General features: G+C 31.7%; 1 protein-coding gene across 2 annotated transcripts in view; it reads left to right on the top strand.

Moving 5' to 3' along the window:
• Nucleotides 1-4,087: 4,087 nt before the first annotated feature.
• Nucleotides 4,088-9,585, top strand: part of LOC129953875 (fat-like cadherin-related tumor suppressor homolog) — a 91,001-nt gene continuing 85,503 nt past the window's right edge. The window contains exon 1 of one of the 2 annotated variants that reach the window (XM_056067395.1): nucleotides 4,088-5,185. The gene's annotated coding sequence lies outside the window, so the exon portion shown is untranslated. The remainder of the gene's footprint in view (nucleotides 5,186-9,585) is intronic. The other variant, XM_056067396.1, reaches the window with a different exon arrangement.

Genomic DNA, 9,585 nt, shown 5'->3' with positions numbered 1-9,585 from the left:
AAACTTTTTGAAATGACGAAGGGCATTATAAACCAGCTTGCTGGAGCATTCTATAAAATTAGAAATGTCTGTTACCGTCCGCCCTTTTGACTTCATTTTCAAGATCAGACTTTTTTTTTCCTTTGAGCACCATTTTCCTTTTGCCATGACTAATTATTTTTTTTTAATATAGACCATTAAAGGAATATTTAATTACCCCAAAAATTACTATTTACTTTAAAAAAAAAAAAACAAAAAATTAAAAATACACTCTTTGATTGCAAAACGGGCCAAATGTATGTCCAGCTAAAAACAACGCAAATCACAAAACGGTATTTTACTTTTCAATCATTCACACATTTTTATTACCATATAAGGTACTAAGGTACAGTGCTGTCGTTTTCGAAAAGTCCAAAGCAGTATATTCTAAAAAATTTTGCATAATTTTTGGACAAAAGCAATACGCATAGGTACATTTTATTTTCAAATTCATATTAATTTTTATTTTTATTTATAACAAAAAATTAAGTTATGTATATGTACATATCAACTTTATATGTTTATCTATAAGCCTTTTAGTTCAATTTCTAAGTCTTATTTTAACAATAATATTTTTATTAATTTCATTTTTTATAAAATAGGAACTTTTTTATAAAAAAATAAATATGTTTTAAAGCCATATAAATATTATACAAACATAAATTAATAAAAATATCGCAGTTAATTTCAATTAATATTTGTGAATTTTTAAACACATTTAATATGTAATTTTAGCACGAGAATATTTTTTTAAAAAGACTCAACATAAAATTATATTTTAAATTCAGGTAACTAGTAATAATTTTGATAATATTCTTTGGATGGAACCCACTCTATAGCGCTGCTATGTCTTACTAATTCCTCTGCCATTAAAATTGAATTGACTGTGGATGTCAGTAAAGAAGTGTGTTTCGGGTCATTGTCTTGCTGGAATACAAAACCTACACCGATTAATCGGAGTCACCAAAACGTGGTCTTCCAATACCGTTTTATAGACTTCTTTATCCATTCTTCCGATCACTCGTGTTAGATCTCCTACTCCACCGAAGGAAAAACATCCCCACACCATTACTAAAACTCCTCCATGCTTTACAGTTGGGACCAAACAATCTGGTAGCATCTTCTGTTCAGATCTGCGCCTGACGTACGCTCTGCGATTTGAGCCAAATATCTCAAACTTGGACTCATCGCTCCATAAGACTCTGTTGAAGTCTTCATCTGTCCAATCCTTATGGGTTTTGGCCCATTCCAACCGTTTGATCTTGTTTTGGGGTCGTAGAAGTGGTTTCCGCACTGCAACGCGCCCAAAAAGTCCAGCATGCCTTAGCCTTCGTTGTATCGTTTATACAGATAATGGTTCTTCCCGGATTTCATTGACCTCGGCGCGTATTTCTGGTGCTGTTTTCTTCCTAGAACGCTTGCTTATGGTGATGATATGCGGATCTTCGGTTTTCGTCGTAACTCTAGGTCGTCCTGACCTCGGTTTATCCTTAAAACCGTCGGTACTAGAGTAACGCTGTATGGTCCTGTGAACTGCTCCTTTGGATATCTTCATTTTTGTGGCGATTTCTCTTTGCGAATAGCCTTCTTCAATAAGGGTCATAATAGCAGATCGAGTTTCAATAGTTAATTCCTTAACTTTTCCCATAATGCGCACTTTGTTTACTGGAGAAGATCACAGTCTCAAATAAATTTAAATTGGATCAAATCGAGCATTACATACAAAATCCTGAATATTTAGGTATTCAAATTTTACATTTTAATATTACCGCAGTCATAAAAAAATTCCAAATTGAATGTAAAAAGTCATAAAAATGAAAACTATGGGAAATCCAAATAGATGCCAAAAACCCAATACTGTTTTTTTTTAGGATTAATATCTGGGGTGTTTTCACTTGCACCTTTTATGAATGGTCTAAGTTAACAATCCTATGTTCATTCATAAACCCAAGCGCCAGGTACAAATAAATCAACCCTTCGCGGGATAATTATTGGGGATTAATTTTTGGACCTATTATTTGCAAAGCTTCTAAACATTATCTTGGAGCTTATTCTTTTTCTTATTTGCGTACATAATTCGATATACCTATAGTAATCTCTAAACTTATTTATATTTTGTATAACTTCACCTGTTAAGCCCCCAGAGCAAACTAAAATGTTAGCTTCGAAGATTTCTTATAAACAACGAATTTGAAGAAACAATACAAATGGCAATACAAAATTGAAAATGCAGTACAAATGAAAAGTGTGCAATACGGCAGTACGTACCAATACAAATACATATTGCTTTTGCAGTACGTTCGACAGCATTGCTAAGGTAGTCATAGTAACAATATAAAAATGAACCGTTACTTGCAAGTAGAATTGAAAGTAGAAAAATATTTGTACTCTTTTCAATGTGCTAAATTCGTGTCCACCACTGTATGTACTCGTAGGTATTTAAATATTAAACCTTCAACTGATAAATGTGGTGGTAAATTTTAGATACTAAGGTTTTTTAAGCATTGTCTTTACCTTTGTTGTTTATAACTTAGAATTTCCAATTGCATTTTCGTGAAAACTTTGATTAAATACAAAATTTAATAAAAATAAAAATTTAATAGGTAAATGATTTAAAATACTTAAAAAAAGGATATTGAACTACGATGAACTTAACTACAGTTGCAAATTTAAATTCATGAACACAGAAAAGTAAGAGATTCAAGAATTGGGTTCGAAATCTAAATTGAATTGTTCTCTTCCATCTTCAACTCATACAATTTGTAATGTGTTGCATCGAACTTGTTCGTTTTAATTATGTTCATTCCAACAAGTCCGATATCGGAATCAAACAGCAAACTAATATCTCTTATTTATTAAATTCTTATCAAACCAAACAATGAGACGACCAAACATAATTTTGTGTAACAAACAAACTATTTTAAACCATGCGCTTACATTTAAAATTCAGAAAAGATAAATTTTGTATCTTTTATAAAATATCTACAAAAAAAATATAAACAAACAACTCGGACTCAGTAAACAAAAAGAGGCTATAAAAATAAACCCTTAACATGATTAAACAAGCACACAAGTTGGATCGCAGAGGCATTTTTATCAGCTGAATAAACTCTCTTCATCTTCATCAAACAAAATATGTAAAAAACAACAAAAACAAACAGAAACAGAAGAACGAGAACGAGCATTGAGCAACGAACAAGACAAGAAGAGCAACGAAACCAAACCAACAAGAACAACCAAACCGAAACCGATGAAAATTGTAAAATTGACCAAAAGTTTATCCGTTCGCTTCCAACGATTTAGTTCATCGTGTACTCCGGTTGAAGTTTGTCGTTGGTGCTCGTCTCTACGTACGTTGATTTTTGTGAATCGTGTCTTTTCAAAAAAAAGGTATTTTTATAATTTCCATCCCAAAACCGAATTCGAATATCAAAGAAAAATCAACCCCGGGGAGGGCGGCTGTCAGGAAACAATCCTTGTTCTTTAAAGAAGAAAAAATAAAATAAAATACAAAAACCAAAAACCAGTTTTGGTCTTTTTGTTTTGTGAAATTTTTGCGTGTTGTGTTTTGTGCAACTCCCTCCACTCCAATCCACTCCACTCCAGCCAGCTCCAGCTTGAAAGTTGAAGTTGAAACTGAAAGGAATAAGGGACGAAGGTCGGTCGGTCTGTTGGGCTGTTAGTCGGAAAGAGTGTAGCATAGCGAAGAGATATTATGGAATGGATATATACAAAAAATGAATGTGGATGATCTCAAAGGAATTAATTTTAATAATTAAATGTGTTTTAAAAAACAAAAGATACATACACCGTACCGAACCTACCGATTCCTTTCCCACTACCTACCCACATTATTGTAGTTAGCAGATACATACCAAAAAATAATGTCAAACCCAATTATATGTTATGATTAATAAAATTAATACAAATTGTGTACAATTTTTATGAAATCTAGTTTTCTGTCTTTGCTTTGAATTTAATATTAACTACATACTTCTATACTTCTCCATTACTCACCGTCCGTCACCGTACCGTTCTAATATGTAATTTTCTGTTTCTACTCTACTCCGCTTTTTGGTCGTCGTCGTCGACGCTGTCGCCGCTGTTCGTCGCCGTCGTTGTCGTTGTTAAACGTCTTTCCTCACTCGCGTTCCATAGTCGCTCCTTACCTCAGTCCGTTTGTCGGTTCGTCGAATTCGAATCGAATCTCAGATACATTCATTTGTACGTAACGTATGTCGTTTGGTTTGGTGTAAACTGGAGGAGGAGAGAAGATTGTGATAAAAGAGAATAAATAATAAAAATCGTCACAAAAAGAAATATACAAAAATTATACAAAAAAATAACGGAGAAAATTGTGTTAAAGGCAGATCAGTCCGTTCAGTTCAGTTTTCAGAGTATATATTTAGTATATTGAATATACCTACCTACATTTTTCTACTACCAGTTTTTTAATGTTGATGTGATAGGAGCTCAAGCTGGAGCTGGAGCTAGAGTGCTGGAGATTGATACATACATATGTACATACTTTACTTTGTGCAGAGTGCAGTGAAGGGTTATCATATATTAGAGCTTAGCGAGCTCACTTAAAAGAGTTTAATGTCTTCACATAATATTCCTATTTCCAAACCAAATTTGATATGTCTCGTTGTCGTTGTCGTTCTCGTGTGTTTTTGTTTTTGTGTCTATGGTGAATGTTATGAAAGAGTGCACTAACGGTGTACTTAGCTACATAGATTGTTTAGAGTGAATCGACGACGAGTGCAATTGAGTTCAAATCTCCATGCGTTTTTATTTTTACCTTAACCGACCGAATAAAATTATACTTCTTACCCATAATCACTTTGGTTTGGTGATAATTTCGCGTGCTTAATGTTTTAAAATCAAAATTTATTTTCAGCTACAAACATTTTTGGATTATACACAAAAATTGATAAATTCTAAGGATTAAAATATAATAAATATGTAAATGACTACACTTCATACCTAAAAAATGTAATTTGGATAACAGAAACTAAAAAATAAAATAACAACAAAACCAACGTCAAAACCAACGAGAACTTAAAGGATAAAAATATAGAACTACCTACCTACCTACAAAACCAAATGTTTTCGATAGTTTATGACGACTTCAATAAAATACACCTGCCTGGGATCTTTTCAACAAGTAGGTCACTTGAAAGGTTTTACTTTTTGTAAAATGTTAATTTAAATTTAAATGTGTATTTTTTTTAGAATAAAATGATTTAAATCAAATTTGATGGATAGAAATTATACTAGGACTTATCTAGTTGTATAGTTAATTGACATTAATGTACATAGAGTAGTACATTAATTAATATCGAGGGGCTACTAATTATCCAACAAAAGGCGTATTATATGTACATTATGTACATTAACTAACAAAAGCTGTCAAATGTTAAATGCTTGTGGGCACTGAAAAGAAACAAAAATTAGATATACGGGTTGATATCTTAATAAATATGTACATTCATACCTATGTAGGTCTATATGTATGAAGTATGTTTGTAAGTTGTTGGTGAAGTTGAAATTTTTATCTAGAGGTTTGTAAATGCTGAAGTTGGGTATTTTACATGTTCTTATATTGAATTAAGTGTACGAAGAACCTTGTAAGTCTGGAGTACAAAGGTTCATATTTTGTCTATGTACCTACTTACATAGCTATTAAAGTTCTTAAACATTGGTCATATTTAAAAACTTAGAAAAAACTCATGTTAGAAATATTTTTACCTTCCATTTTTTCAAAGCTTTTATATGTACATACCTATACCTTTATTGTGATTTTTTTTTAAATGGTTTAATCGATACCTAAATGGATACAGATAGTGAAATTAAGTCAAATTATTAACAAGTAAATTAAATAATGCGATATTAATGTTGTCGTCTGTTTTAGACTTATAATCTATTAATTTCATAAGTACAGGGTCCGTCAAAAAGATTTACCAAATTTTAAAAGGCAATGACAAATAAATAAACAATTTAACAGAAAAATGTTATTGATTCTTTTACATTGGAAACCTACTTCTTTGTGGTTCCTAGTAAACTGATTTAATTTTGGTTGGCGGAAGGTCTCAATTATGTGAAGTTAGCGATCCGCATTAATTGTAACTTTTTGCCCATTTTCTTTGAAAAAAAATACGGACCTAACACACCAAATTCAACAGCATAACAAACTGTCATATAAGGGCCACGCCATTATGATAAAGATAAAAACAGCACATAGACCTCTATCTTTCTATAGCCGGAATACCGTTTTATCTATTAATAGCTTTAAATATAAACGGATATAAAAAATACGGGAGGAATAAAAAAAGGTATTTGTAAAGAGTAAAAAAAAAATAAAAACTGAACAGATAGATTTTGAATAATTTATTGCTTAGATGCAAATATTTTTGTTTTTAATATAATTATGATCTTTAATAATTAAAAGTTAAATAAAAAGTTTCATACTGGAAAAATAATAGAAACAATTACCCGTGTTTGTTGGAAAATCTACCCATAGTATGTAGGATTTTACACGAATAACAAAAACAATATCCATAGTATGAATACTAGCGATAAAAGTTAGAGTAGAGTCTTACTATGGATGGGATTTTGACATTTATACGAGTTTCGAGTGGATCTTTTGTGATTTTGTTCTCAAATTGCATTTGTATCTCGATGGCTGTGTTCGTAGGGTACTTGTGCATTTGGAATCATGTATTTTCCATTGGGGAAAAAATTGTTACTGTTGATATTATTTAGTTGTGTTAATGAAAATGGACTAACTGGGCTTATTTTTCAAGAATAGAAAAGATAATTAAGTTTTGCTATGTTTCCACCAAAGGTTTATCTCAGATTAAATAAACCTTTTTGTTGTTTCCACCGCACAAAAAGATTTGAAAATAATTTAGTTTGACAGCACTTTGTAAAATGCAGATGGTGTTTCGATGTTTCTTATGAAGTGCAAGTGAGATAGTTTGATTCGTGTTAAACAATGAAGTAGTTCAGCACCATATAAGAATATGCTACCTACTCCATGTGCAATTTTTTTTTTATTTGATTAAAACAAAACTATTTTTTTGTACACAAACAGACCATAATGCATTATCTATCTGTTAAACCAACTCCTCCACACAGGTTTTTCTTCACAAATTTTAACTCGACTCCGATCCACGACCGGAATCGAGGCAAATCAAGCTCATTTCAACTCGATTCAGTTGGGTGTCCCAAAATTAACGCAAGATTTGAATTAAAACCGCCGTTTTTAGTCTTTTGATAGTTATATTTTTATTGACTCGTAAAGACACGTTTAATAAGGCTATACTGTTAGCTGTCAAATTGCTTTTTTTCAGGGTTGCCAACACTGCACTGCACAAATGGAGGCAAATTCAAATCTTGCGTTAATTTTGGGACACCCTTTATAAAGAATTGAGTCGAGCTTTACGCTCGCTTCAACACCACATGTTAATGTTGCAGTCTACGAACAAACCCCCTTCTTGAAGTTTTTATTTTATATCAAAGCTGAAATTTTTAAATGGACTATTTTTACATAATCTCAATTTCCAGATGTTTCCATTGCTTCTTGAAAATTGCCCATTTTATTAGTTTTAGTTAGTTTTTTTTTGCTGAAGTTCATTTTAACTTTTGATTTTCACAAAACTTTCTTCTATTTGTGTGTTTTTTTTTATTATTATTCTGACAGATCTTTCAGTTGTACCAATTTTTAAATACAAAAATCTGGCTACTGCTGATACGTTTTCTTGGGAATTGTCTACTATATTATTTATAGAACGCCAAAAAACACGGGTAATATGAAATACCTAGTACTCTTCTTGTAGCGAGAAGTTAACTTAACAGTAAAAGTATTTCAAATTCTTTGAGTATTTTGTAGTAGCACCCTCATTTTTAATTACTGCTTCCAATATTCGCCCCATTTAATTCATAAATTTGGGACAGACAAATTTCCACGGTATCGAGTACTTTTCTCTTTGAATTTTTGACCACAACTCGTCTTCAATTTTATCTTTAAATTCTCCGATCCTTCGCTTTAGGATACCCCAAAAGTGCTCAATTGGGTTAAGGTAGGGGTTGATGTTTGATTTTGTGTTGTTAAACTATTTTTTAGGTAATTTAGGGGAGTGCTTCGAGTCATCATTCTGCATGAGCTCCCATTTAATTGGTATTTCCTTTTTTAGTAAATGGAAGCGTGACTGAATATAAGACGGAAGTATGGCTGTATACGTTGTAAGACGTTTACATAATACATATTGCACATCTTATCTTTGATCCAAAATATTGGACCTACACCAGAGGCTGAAGAGCACCCCTAAATCATTATACCAAAAAACGTTATTTCAATAAGAACTATGCTTATTCGAAAAAGGAAATATGGCACTTTTGTTGTCTGTTTCTTATGTTCTAGCTGTCAGTTTTGGAGTTATCTTACAGAATGAAATGATGTCTTCTTATATATTCTTTACAATAGTGTATCAAATTGCTTGGAAGTCTTTTTCTTCATCTTGTTTGTTCTTTTGGACTTGAATGTAGAGTTTGAAATACTTTTTTTTGAAACACTTCAAAGTTTTTGCAATTTTAACCATGGTTTTTTCAAATTGTCTTAGTTTTTTATCACTTCGCTTTCGAAGGGAGTACCTACAATGTAATCCTACAATGTAATCCATTGTGGTTAGATTATTAAAACTACTGTAAGGGATACCTTCTAGATTTTGTAGTGATGATCAAATTTTTCTCTCTTTGTACCGTTTTTAACTTATGCACAGTTTTATTGATATTTTCTTATGTTCAATATGAGAATTTATCATAATTTTAACAATTAACGCTGTTAAGTTCTTGGCGTTTTCTTAACATGCCATTTCTTGCCGGGATTCTGATTAATTTGAGTATTTTTGTGGCACAACATTTAACAGAAACCTTATCAATGGATTTGCAAGATGTAGGTGGCTCAAAATCACCAAGGTGCAGAATTGGATTTGCTAGCAATTTAATGCATTAAATCTTAACTTAATTGAAAAAAAAAAATGATAAATACTAAGACTAACCTGTTTTGTGTGTCCATCAAACAATGTAATTTATTAATTAGGTGAATTTTAAATAAAATCAATATACACGCATGGAAAATCATTTCGGGAACGCGTCCTAATTTACAATCTTCAACAAGTATAAAACATAATTGAAAAATATAAGGTATTTAACCCCGGTCATTACTCAATACACCGTATTTTTTATACAAAATTTAGTTTTAGAGAGGATATTAAAAGATTATTTATTTTTAACTATAAAAATGCAAAAATAGTTTGTCATTTCAGTGAACATATCGATAATAATAATCGATCAAAAATTTTAAGTAAATCCAGGCATTCGGTGTCAGAGTATTTATTGTTAAATCAATTATATCTAAAGCCTAGTACGCAGCTGAAGTGAAACGAATTTTTTCGGCGGTCTCCCCGTGCAGACCAAAATGAAAACGAAAACCACAGCGGAAAAATATTTGTGGAAAGTTCTGTCAGCTGTCAGAAACAATTGAGTTCCCAGCCTATCTCCTGG

Source organism: Eupeodes corollae, chromosome 1 (assembly GCF_945859685.1).
Source record: "Eupeodes corollae chromosome 1, idEupCoro1.1, whole genome shotgun sequence".
NCBI lineage: Eukaryota > Metazoa > Arthropoda > Insecta > Diptera > Syrphidae > Eupeodes > Eupeodes corollae.
Note: the sequence above shows the minus strand (reverse complement) of the source record. Positions and strands in the feature narration are given on the sequence as shown.